Raw genomic sequence first — 12,175 nt, forward strand, 5'->3', positions numbered from 1 at the left:
GCTGCCAAGGATCCAAAAGAATACGTCTGCAACAGGGCAGAGGACCGGACGGGATCCCAGGATCATTGGCCCTGGGCCCTGATGCCTCAGAGCACTCCTTGTTCAGAGTGGGCCGGACGTGGTGGAAGCTCGGCAGCTCGGGATCCAGGGGAAGGCTGTGGAGTGGCTCTGGGGTCCCGATACATGCCCGGAGGCCCTGGGCTGGCTGTGCTGCCTGGATGCCGGTGGGCATGGCTGGGCAGGGCTCTTGTGGCAGCCAGGTGCCTTTGCCAGTGTCTAAGGCCATACCACCCTGAACCAGCAAGATCTCATCTGGTCTCGGAAGATATGCAGGTTCGGGCCTGGTTAGTACTTGGATGGGAGACTGCCTGGGAATACTGGGTGCTGTGGGCTTTTTTGCTTTCTTTCTTGTCTTTCTTTCTTTTCTACCTTCCTTTATTTCCTTCTCTCTTTTCTTTCTTTCTTTCCTTTCTTCCTCTCTTTCTTTCTTTCCTTCTTTCTTTTTTCCTTTTCTTTCTTTTTCTTTCTTTCTTCTTTCTCTCTATTTCTTTCTTTCCTTCCTTCTTTTCTCTCTTTCTTTCTTCTCCCTCCTTTCTTCCTTCCTTCCCTCCCTCTCTCTTTCCTTCTTTCTTTCTTTTTCTTTCTTTCTTCTTTCTCCCCTCCTTCCTTCCTTCCTTCCTTCCTTCCTTCCTTCCTTCCTTCCTTCCTTCCTTCCTTCCTTCCTTCCTTCCTTCCTTCCTTCCTTTCCTTTTCTTCCAGACGGAGTCTCGCTCTACCACCCAGGCCAGAGTGCAGTGGCATGATCTCGGCTCATTGCAAGCTCCGTCTCCCAGGTTCACACCATTCTCCTGCCTCGGCCTTCCGAGCAGCGGGGATTGCAGACGCTTGCACCCACCCCAGGCTCATGTTTTGTAGCTTTAGCAGAGATGGGGTTTCACCGTGTTAGCCAGGCTGGTCAGGATCTCGTCCTGCTGTAGTCTGTTGTGTTTCCCCCCCTCCCTCCTTTCCCCCTGCTGTCGCCATGCTTCCCAACCTCCCTGGACTCTGCTCCCACTTTATTGCCCGCCTATATCCCCTCTGCAGCTGAGGACGTCCTCTTGGTGATCCGCCCCAAAAGCAGAACCGGTCAGCAGCCTCCCACCGCATCCACCTCGCCGCCGCCAATCCAGGAGCCCAGGTCCATGCCGGGAGGGCAGGGGGCGGAACCATAAATGCGCAGGGGCATGTTCCCTATGGTTTGCACTGCCTTGCCGCTCCCAGAACGCCCAGGTGATTCAATGCACTCATCGGGCGCTGCTGCAACCTTCCAAACTGGAGGAAGGGGCAGGCAGGGGCAGCGGGTGCCACACACGCCAGTCAATATTTCTGCTCCGTAACACAGGAGCTGCTTTATGCGGGGGAAGAACATTGCTTTGCCACTCACCAGGAAAACAGTCCCTGTGCACCCAGATTCTATTGCCACCAACTTCGTGTAAACTCCAGTCCCGAGAACTTGCCAGAGACCCAGGCCTTGGGCACTGTGGGCACGTCCAATGCCATGACTTCTGCCAAATGGTCTGGTGCACTCTGCAAATCTAGGGGTCCAACGCACTGCACCAGGAGCACAGGGAGGTGCCAATACAGGAAGGAGCCTACGAAACCCACCTCTAAAGCAAGCAATTAACCCAAGACCAAACCCATCTCAGCGCTCCATTGCTCCTCTTGCATGGACGGCCTGGTCACCCTGTTCTGGCCCAGACCATGGCCTCAACCCTAACCCAGCCTACTCAAAAGGGCCCTGCTTACCGGAGCAGGGTGCTCCCTCTCCAAAGCTCTATCATTCTCGCTCTCTAGCTTCCTCCACTTCTCTCCTCTGGGTTTGCCCCTGCAACTCGCGCTCCTTCTGTCGCCTTCCCTCTGTCTCTCTGTCTGTCTCCCTTTCTCCATTCCTCTCTCTTCCTCTGCCTCTCTGTCTGTCTCTTTCTCTCTCCCCCTCCCCTGTCTCTCTCGACTGATGTCTCTCTCTGTCCCTCAGTTTCAATCTCTCCATCCATCTCTTCCTTGCTCTCCTTCAAGCTGTTGGCATGTGCATGCATGTGTGTGTGTGCGTGTCTCTGCGTGTTTGCACGTGTGTGTGGGTTCCCGTGCATGAGCGCCCAGGTGGGTCTGTGTGTGTGGCTGTGGGTTTTCTCCTGATGGTGGTGGGGTGTGACTGGGTTTCTCTCAGCAACTCTCGCCGGGGATCAGGCTGCCGGCTCTAGTGCCAGCCTGGGGAAAAGCAGGGCCATTCACCAACTTCTATACCCCCACGCCTACTTGCCCACCGACCAGTTCTTGGTCAGGACAAGCGACCGTGGTGGGGGCATTGTGAGAAAAAAGCCACGTGGTTGGGCCGGCTGTTCACCCCTGCCCAGCCCTGATGGCTCTGAGTGGGTGGAGCAAGAGGCGGCCTCGCAGGAGCTCCTGAACGGCCTGGGATCCTAAAGAACATCTCCACGACAGGGCTGAGGATGGGATGGGGTCCCAGGATTCAGGGCCCTGGGCCCTGATGCCTCGGAGCACTCCCTGTTCTGAACGGGCTTGACGTGGTGGAAGCTCGGGAGCAGAGGGAAGGCTGCGGGCGAGTGGCTCAGGAGTCCCGATTCGATCCCAGCTACCCCAGGCTGGTGGTGCAGGCTGGAAGCCGGTGGGCATGGCTGGGCTGGGCTCTTGGGGCAGCCAGGTGCCTCTGCCAGTGTGTACAGCCATACCACCCTGAACATGCCCGTTCTTATCTGATCTCGGTAGCTAAGCAGGATTGGTCCTAGTTAGTACTGGGATGGGAGACCACCTGGAAATATAGGATGTTTTAGGCTTTTTTGCTTTCTTTCTTGTCTTTCTTTCTTTTCCGCCTTTCTTTCCTCCCTTCTCTCTCTCTGTTCTTTCTTTCTTTCTTTCTTTCTTTCTTTCTTTCTTTCTTTCTTTCTTTCTTTCTTTCTTTCTTTCTTTCTTTCTTTCTTTCTTTCTTTCTTTCTTTCTTTCTTTCTTTCTTTCTTTCTTTCTTTCTTTCTTTCTTTCTTTCTTTCTTTCTTTCTCTTCCAAACGGAGTATCGCTCTGTCACCCAGGCTGGCGTGTAGTGGCGTGATCTCAGCTCACTGCAAGCTCTGCATCCAGGGTTCATGCCATTCTCCTGCCTCAGCCTCCTGAGCAACTGGGACTATAGGTGTCCTCCACCACGCCCGGCTCATGTATTGTAGTATTAGTGGAGACAGTGCTTCACCATGTTAGCCAGGCTGGTCTGGATCTCCTGACCTCGTGATCCACCCGCATTGGCCTCCCAAAGTGCTAGGATTACAGGCGTGATCCACCGCATGCTGTAGGCTTTTGTGGCTTCCCCCCTCCTACCCTTCCCCCTACTGTCGCCATGCTTCCCAGCCTCCCCTACTCTGCTCCCACTTTATTGCCTGCCTAAACCCCCGCCACAGTCGGTAACCTCCTTCTGGGGGGTCTGCCACCAAAGCACCACTGAGCAGCAGTATTCCATCGCTTCCACCTTGCCGCCGACCCGCCAGGAGCCCATACAGGTGCGGGTTCCCTGCCATTCACGGTGCCTTCCCACTACCGGAATACCCAAGTGATTCAGTCCACTCATCGTTCGCCACCTTCCTAATTGGGGGAAGGGGAGGGCAGGGGCAGTGGTTGCCACACACGCTAGCCAGGACCTCCGCTCCAGAACACAGGGCTGCTTTATCTGGGGGAAGGACATTGCCTCGCCATACACTGGGAAGCAGTCCCTGTGCACCCAGATTCCCCTTGCCTCCAACTTCGTGTAAACTCCAGTCCCGAGGACACACCAGAGACCCAGGCCTCAGTCCCAGTGGGCACACCCAGTGACACATCTCCTGCTAATTGGGCGGGTGCAATCTGCAAATCAATGTGACCACCGCACCGCACCAAGAGCACTGGGAGGTGCCAACAAAGGAAGGAACCTATGAAACCCACCTCCAAAGGAAGCAATTAATCCAGGACAAAACCCATATCAGCACTCCGTAGCTCCTCTTGCATTGACTGCCTGTCCACCCTATTCTGGCCCAGTCCAAGCCCCTTCCAACATATCCCGGCCTGCTCAAAACGACCCTGCCTACCGGAGCAGGGTGTTCCCTCTCCAAGGCTCTACTGATTTCACTCTGTACCTCCCTGCACCTCTCTCTTCTGGGTTTGTCCCCGCACCTCGCGCTACTTCTGTCATCTTCCCTCTGTCTCTATGTCTCTCTCTCTTTCTCTGTCCCTCTCTCTTTCTCCGCCTCTCTGTCTGTCTCTTTCCCTCTCCACCTCCCCTATGTCTCTCTTGATCACTGTATCTCTCCCTCCCTTGGTTTCAATCTCTCCATCCATCTCTTCCTTAATCTCCTTAAAGCCGTTTGTGTGTGTGTGTACTTGTGTGTGTGCGTGTGTGTATGTGTGTGTGTGTGTTTGCGACGTGCTTGCGATTTCCCGTGTGTGTCTGTGTGTTTGGCTGTGGATTTGCTCCTGGTGGTGGTGGGGTGTGTCTGGGTTTCTCTCAGCCCCTCCTGCTGGAGATCAGGCTGCCAGTTATAGTGCCATCCCGGGGCAAAGCAGGGCCATACCCCAACCCCCAACCTCTTGCCCACCTGGCGCGTCTTCATCTTTACAAGCGACCGTGGTGGGGGTGTTGTGAGAAAAAGGCCATGTGCGGCTAGGTGGCTGTTTGACCTTGGCCAGCCGTGACGGCTCTGGCTGGGTGGGACACGATGGGGCCTGACAGGAGCTCCTGAGTGGCCAGGGATCCAAAAGAATAACTCCGTGACAGAGAGGAGGACCAGTCAGGGTCCCAGGATCGTGGGCCCTACGCCCTGATGCCTCAGAGCACTCCCTGTTCTGAGCAGACCCGACGTGGTGAAATCTCAGGAGCTCAGGAGCCAGAGGAAGGCCGTGGGTGAGGGGCTCTGGGTCCTGATATGATCCCCGTGGCCCCAGGCCAGCGTTGCCGGCTGGAAGACTTCGGGCATGGCTGGGCCAGGCTCTTGGGGCAGCCAGGCGCCTCTGCTGGCATCCACGGCCACACCACGCTGAACGTGATCTAGTCTGATCTCGGAAACTAAGCAGGGTCTGGAATGGTTAGTACTTGCATGGGAGACTATATGGGAATACCGGGTGCTGTAGGCTTTTTTGCTTTCTTTCTTGTCTTTCTTTCTTTTGTACCTTCTTTTCTTTCCTTCTCTCTCTCTCTTCTTTCTTTTTTCTTTTTTTCTTTCTCTCTTTCTCTTTCCTTCTTTCTTTCTTTCTTTCTTTCCTTCTTTCCTTCTTTTTTCTTTCTTTTCTTTCTCTTTCTTTCTTCTTTCTTTCCTTCGTTCTTTTCTTTTCTTTCTTTCATTCTCTTTCTTTCTTTCTCTTTCTTTCTTTCTTTCTTTCTTTCTTTCTTTCTTTCTTTCTTTCTTTCTTTCTTTCTTTCTTTCTTTCTTTCTTTCCTTCCTTCCTTCCTTTTTCTTTCTTTCTTTCTTTCTTTCTTTCTTTCTTTCTTTCTTTCTTTCTTTCTTTCTTTCTCTCTCTCTCTCTCTCTCTCTCTCTCTCTCTCTCTTCTTTCTTTATTCCATTCTTTTCTTTCTCTCTTTCTTTCTCGGCTCATTTCAAGCTCCACCTCCTGGATTCCTGCCCTTCCCCCTCTTCAACCTCCTGAGTGGCTGGGACTAAAGGCGCCCATCCCCATGCCTGGTTAATTTTTTATTTTTAATAGATATTCTCCCACCTCGGCCTCCCAAAGTGCTGGGCTTACAGGCATGAGCCATTATACCTAACCATCAGTGTTTTGTATGTCTTCTCACATGACCCACCTTTCCAGCCTGTTCTAGCCCATCCCAAACACACTCCACCATATCCCAGCCTGCTGATAAGGGCCTTTAGCTGAGAAAGTCTCTCCCTCTTCACACCTTTATCGCTCTTGGTCTCTAGCTCTCTCACCCTCACTTTTTCTCTTCTTTCCCCTCCATCTCGTGGTTTTCTTGCCGCCTTCTCTCTCTATCTCTCTGTCTGTGTCTCACAGTCCCCGTTCGATGTCTTTCTCATCTCTGTTTCTCTCCCTCCCTCCTTTTCTGTCTCTACATCTCCCTCTCACTTGCACTCCTTTAAGCTGTCTGTGGCTGTATTTTTCTGGGTTAGTGTTTTGCCCCGCACATGTACCTGTGAGTGTTCTTGTGTGGGGTGCGTTTGCTCATGGGGTTGGTGGGGGTGTGTCTGAGTGTGTCAGATCTTCTTTCCCAGAATCAGGCTGGTGGTTCTAGTGCCAGAGTGGGCAAAGAAGGGCCCCATGCCCTCTTGCCCAAGGGCCAGTTCTTCATTGTGGTAAATGAGGGTAGTGAGGGTGTTGTGAGAAAAATGTTCCATGTGGCTGGGCAGGCTATTTGCCCCTGGGATCGTGGGCACTGGGCACTGCTGTGTTGGAGCCCACCAAGTTTTGAGTGGTCCTGATATGCTGGAAGTTTGGGAGCATGGGAGCGAGGGGAAAGCTGCAGATGAGAAGCTCTGGGGTACCCAACTGAGTGCCTTGGCACGAGCTTGGCAATGATGGCTGAAATCAGGCAGGCATAGCAGAGCCTGGCTCTTGGGGCAGTCAGATGCCTCTCCCAGTGTCTGGTATGCCACTCTGAAGGTGCCTGACATCCTCTGATCTTGGAGCTAACAGTGTCAGGCCTGGTTGGTACCTCAGAATACAGTGTTCTGTAGTTTTTTTTTTTTTTTTTTTTTTTTTTTTTTGGCTTTTCAGCTCCCTCCCTTACCCCTATTGTGGCCATATTTCCCAACAGCTCCATGAGTCTGCTCCTGCTTTTGTGCTCACCTGTGCCCCTCCGCAACCTGGGACCTCCTCCTGGGAGTCTGCCACTGCGACACCACCAGGTAGAAACATTACATTGCATTTGCCACACCATTGCCCTACCAGGAGTCTGGCTCCAATTTGTTGTTTGCCTGGCCTGTCCTGACAGCTTTGGGTGGGTGGGGCGAAAGGGTGCCATGCAGGAGGGGTGGCAAGGGATCCAAATCAATACCTCAGCAGCAAGACTAGGACAAGAGGACATCCCAGAACCGTGGGCCCTGGGCCCTGGCACCTCAGAGCACAGCCTGTTCTGAGTGAGCCCAATGCAGTGGAAGCTCGGAAGCTCAAGAGCCAGGGGAAGGATGTGGGTGAGCAGTTCAGTGGTCTCTTATTTTAGTCCCACCACCCCAGTCTGGTGGTGACTGCTGGAACCAGGCAGGTGTGACTGGGCTGAGCTCTTGGGGCTGCCAGGCAACTCTGCTCGTGTCTATGGCCATACCACATTGAATGCGTCAGATTTCGTGTGATCTCAGAATCTAAGCAGGGTTGGGCCTGGTTAGTACTTGGATGGGAGACCACCTGGAACACTGGGTGCTCTAGGCTTGTGGTTTTTTTTTTTGGTTTCTTTGCTCCCTCCATTCTCCCTATCTTTCTCATGCTTCCCAACCGCTGCCTAACTTTGCTTTCCTTTTAAGCCCCCCTCATTGGCCCCTTCCAAAGCCCCGAACCTCCTCCTGGGAGCCTGCCCCTGCATTGCCAAAGGATAGCACCATCCCAGCACTTCTGTCTCAACACCATCCCTCCAGGAGCCAGGCTACTGCTGGGGCAGGTCAGAACTTGACAAGCAAATTTGCAGACCCATGTTATTTGCTGTCAGAGGTGTCTTCCCACTCCCAGAATGGCCAAGCAATTCAATTTACTAATCGAACACTGCTGCAGCAGTCTACGCCATGGGAAAGAGAGGGCAGGGGAAGTAGTTACCACACAGGCCAGCTTAGAAGCCTGGTCCACAACACAGAAGCTGCTCATCCGTGGAAAGGACATTGCTTGCCCACTCATGTGGATAACAGTTCATTTGCACCCATATTTCCATTGTTACTATGTGTAAACTGCAGTCCTGAGCACACAAGTGAGGTCCTGGCATGCTTGGGTACACTAGGTGCAGTAGGCTTTTTCCTCTGGCTTTCCCATTCCCTATTCACCCTATTTTCACCAAGTTTCCCACCACCCCCTGGGTGACCAAACCACAGATGGGGACCTTTTCCTGGGAGTCCGCCCTACCAGCACAGGCAGGCAGCAGCATTCCACCACTTCTGCTTCACTACTGCCCCACCAGGAGTCTGGCTCCAGCCTGGGCAGGCCAGAGCAATAACCCAAAGGCAGGGCCATATCCCAAAGGCACAGGTGCGTGTTTCCTGACATCTGGGGTGTCTTCCTTCTCTCGGAATGCCCACGCTATCCAATATATTCATAAGGAGTCACTGCCACAGTCTTAACTGGGAGAAAACACAGGCAGGAGCAGCGGGTTCCAAAGACACCAGACAATATCTCCACTCCAGAATGCAGGGTCTGCTCATCTGGGGGAGGAACATTGATCTCAGTCAACAGGAAAACTGTCCCTGTCCACCCAAATTACCACTGCCACCAATGAGTAAACTCCAGTCCCAAGGACATGAGAGCGACACAGCCCTCAGGCACCATGGGCAGGCTCAGAGCATGTTCTTGCCAGATGGGTGGGTAAACTCTGAAAACCTCAAGGCCCATGGTACTAACAGCATAGGTTGGAGTCAACTAATGAAGGACCCTACGAAACCTGCCCCCAAAACAACCAACCAATACAAGAAAAACACCTCTCAGGGCTTTGTCTTTCTGCATAGGCCACACAGCCACCATGTTCTGGGCCAGTCCAAGCATCCTCCACATTCTCCCAGCCTGTTCATTGGGTTCATGCCAACCAGAGCAGGGCACTACAAATTTAAGTCTCTTTAGGTCCCTCACCCTGACTATTTCTCTTCTTTCCCCTCAACTTCGCACTCTTTTTTCTGATTCGACACACTGCTTTTGTAGAATCTGCGATGGGATATGTGGAAGCCCATTGAGGTCTATGGTGAATTCCAAATATCCCCATATATAAACTAGAAAGAAGTTAAACCGTTGTTTTGATTCAGCCTGTTGGAAACACTCTTTTTGTAGAATCTGGGTAGGAACATTTGAGAGCACTTTGAGACCTATAGGGAAGAAGCAAATATCCTCAGATAAAACCAAAAAGAAGCTTTTTGTGAAACCACTTTGCCATGCATTGATCCATCTCACAGTGTTTGATTCAGCAGAGGGAAAATTCTCTTTGTGAGAATCTGACAAGAGAAAATTGGGCGGGAGTCCATGGGAACCTGCTGTTAAAAATCTAATATCAGCAGATAAAAACTAGATAGAAACTGTGAAACAGCTTTTGATGCTTGAATTCATCTCACAGAGTTAGAATTTTACTTTCTTTAAACAGGTTGGAAACATTTTTGTAGAATCTGCAAAGGGAAATTTGGAAGCCTATGGTGGCCTATAGTGAAAAACAGTATATCCCCTGATAAAAACTGGAAAGACGAAATCTGTGAGACTGCGTGGCAATATGTGTACCCATCTCACAAAATTAAACTTTTCTTTTGATTCAGCAGGTTGTAGAATCTTCCAAAGGATATTTGGGAGCCCACAGAGGCCTGTAGAAAATAACTACATATCCCCAGATAAAAACTAGAGAGAACTGGTATGTAAAATCAATTTTCAATGTGTGGATTCATCTCACAAAGTTAACCACTTCTTTTGATTAAGCAGGTTTGAAACACTTTTTCTGTAAAATCTGTAAAGGGACATTTGGGAGCCCTTTGAGCCCTATAATGGAAAATCAAATATTCCCAGCTCATACTAGAAAGAATGTGTCTGTTAGACCCCTTTCAAAGTGCGGATTCATTTCACAGAGATAAAGTTTTCTTTAGATTAATAAGGCTGAAAACACTTTTTAGGAAAATCTATTAAGGTATATTTCGAATCCTTTCGGAGCCTATAGTGAAAAGCTGTGTATCCCCAGATAAAAATTAGAAAGAAGCTATCTCTGAAACCACTCTGCAATGTGTGGATTCATCTTAGCAGGTTGGAAACATTTTGTAGAAACTATGATGGGATATTTTGGAGTCCATAGAGGCCAAAGGGGGAAAAAAAATCCAAAGAAGAAAACAAAAAAGAAGCTATCTGTTAAGCCTCTTCCCAATGTGTGGATTTATCTCACAGAATGAACTCAACATTTCTTTTGATTAAGCAGGTAGAAGACACTTTTTGTAGAATCTGTGAAGGTGCGGTTGGGAGCACAATGAGGTCAATAGTGAAAAATTGAATACCACAGGTAAAACTAGAAAGAATCTTATCTTTGAAACTGTTTTGCAATGTGTGGATTCACCATGACAGAATTAAACCTTTATTATAATTCAGCAGATTGGAGACACTGTTTCCGTAGAAAGTGCAGAGAGACATTTGGGAGCCCTATAGTGGAAAACTGAATAGCCACAGGTTAAAAAGTAGAAAGAGGCAGAAGTTATCTGTGAAATGGGTTTGTGATATGTGTCTTCATGTCACTGAGGCAAATCCTTCTTTGGATTCAGCAGGTTTTGAACACTTTTTGTACAATCCGCAAAATTATAAGGAAGTCCTTTGAGGTCTGCAGTGAAAAACTTAATATCTCCAGATTAAAAACTGGAAATAGGCAGGGTGCGGTGGCTCAAGCTTGTAATCCCAGCACTTTGGGAGGCTGAGATGGGTGTATCACGAGGTCAGGAGATCGAGACCATCCTGGCTAACACGGTGAAACCCCGTCTCTACTAAAAAATACAAAAAACTAGCCGGGCGAGGTGGCGGGCGCCTATAGTCACAGCTACACGGGAGGCTGAGGCAGGAGAATGGCATAAACCTGGGAGGTGGAGCTTGCAGTGAGCTGAGATCCGGCCACTACACTCCAGCCTGGGTGACAGAGCAAGACTCTGTCTCAAAAAAAAAAAAAAAAAAACTAGAAATTATCTAGGAAACTGCTTTGCAATTTGTAAATTTATCTGAGTTCCACATTTCTTTAGATCCAGCATACTGAAAACACTTTTATTGTAGAATCTACTTAAGAATTTTTGGGAACATATTTTGTCTCCTAAGTAACAATTTTCCAAGGAATAAACCAGAAAGAAGTTATCTGTGACATGTAGATTCTTCTCAGAAAGCTAAACCATCCTTTTGATTAAGCATGTTTAAAATAGTCTTTTGGTAATATCTGCAAAGGAACACTTTTAACTGCATTGTTACTAATAGTGGAAAACAGAATATCCCCAGATAAAAGTTGGAAAGAAGCTGCTGTGAATAGTGCTGAATAAACATTCGTGTGTTATTGTGTTAATAGCAGAGTGATTTATAATGCTTTTGGTATATACCAAGTAATGGGATGGCCGGGTCAAGCGGGATTTCTAGTTGTAGATCCTTGAGGGATCACAAAGACTTGGAATCAACCCAATGTCCATCAGAGACAGACTATTAAGAAAATGTGGCATATATACACCATGGAATAATCTGCAGACATAAAAATTTATGAGTTTGTGTCCTTTGTAGGGACATGGATGCAGCTGGGAAATAGTATTGTCAGCAAACTACCACAAGAACAGAAAACCAAACGTTTCTTTTGATTCAGCAGTTTGGAAACACTGTTTTTGTATATTCTGTTTGGGAAAATTTGGGAGCCCCTTTGTGGACTACAGTGAAAAAGAGAACATCCTCATATGAAAGCTAGAAAGAAGCTATCCGTGAAACATTTTGCAATGTGTGGCTTCATCTCACAGAGTTGAAACTTAGTTTTCAATTCTTCCTGTGGGAAACACTCTTTTTGTAGAATCTCCAAAGAGACATTTTGGAGCACCTTGAGGCTTAGAGTGAAAATGGAAAAGGCCCAGATAAAAACTAGAAAGAAGCAGTCTGTGAAATCACGTTAAGTCACGTGGATTTATTTCACAGAGTTAAAACTTTCCTTTGATTCAGTGTGTTAGAAACACTGTTTTTTTTGAGTCTGTGAAGGGATATTTGGGAGCCCCTTCAACCCTATGGAGGAAAACAGTATATCTGCAGACAGGAACCACAAAGAAGCTATCTGTGAAACTATATTACAACATGTTGATTCAGCTCATGGAGTTCAATCTTTATTTTTATTCAACACTTTGGAAACATCTTTTTTGTAGGATCTGAGAAAAGATATTTGGGAGTCCCCTAGGGTCTGTAGTGGAAAATTAAATATCCCCCAATAAAAACTAGAAAGAAACTATCTAGAAGGCTGCATTGCTGTTATTGGCTTCATGTCACAGGGTAAAATCCTT

General features: G+C 48.9%; 3 pseudogenes; all 3 read left to right on the plus strand.

Moving 5' to 3' along the window:
* Positions 1-274: 274 nt before the first annotated feature.
* On the plus strand, positions 275-393 carry LOC123570597 (5S ribosomal RNA; annotated as a pseudogene).
* Positions 394-2,715: 2,322 nt separating this feature from the next.
* Positions 2,716-2,834, plus strand: LOC123570586 (5S ribosomal RNA; annotated as a pseudogene).
* Positions 2,835-7,273: 4,439 nt separating this feature from the next.
* LOC123570593 (5S ribosomal RNA) lies at positions 7,274-7,391 on the plus strand (annotated as a pseudogene).
* The last annotated feature ends 4,784 nt before the right edge of the window (positions 7,392-12,175 follow it).

The sequence above is a fragment of the Macaca fascicularis genome, chromosome 1 (genome assembly GCF_037993035.2).
Source record: "Macaca fascicularis isolate 582-1 chromosome 1, T2T-MFA8v1.1".
NCBI classification, from domain to species: Eukaryota; Metazoa; Chordata; class Mammalia; order Primates; family Cercopithecidae; genus Macaca; species Macaca fascicularis.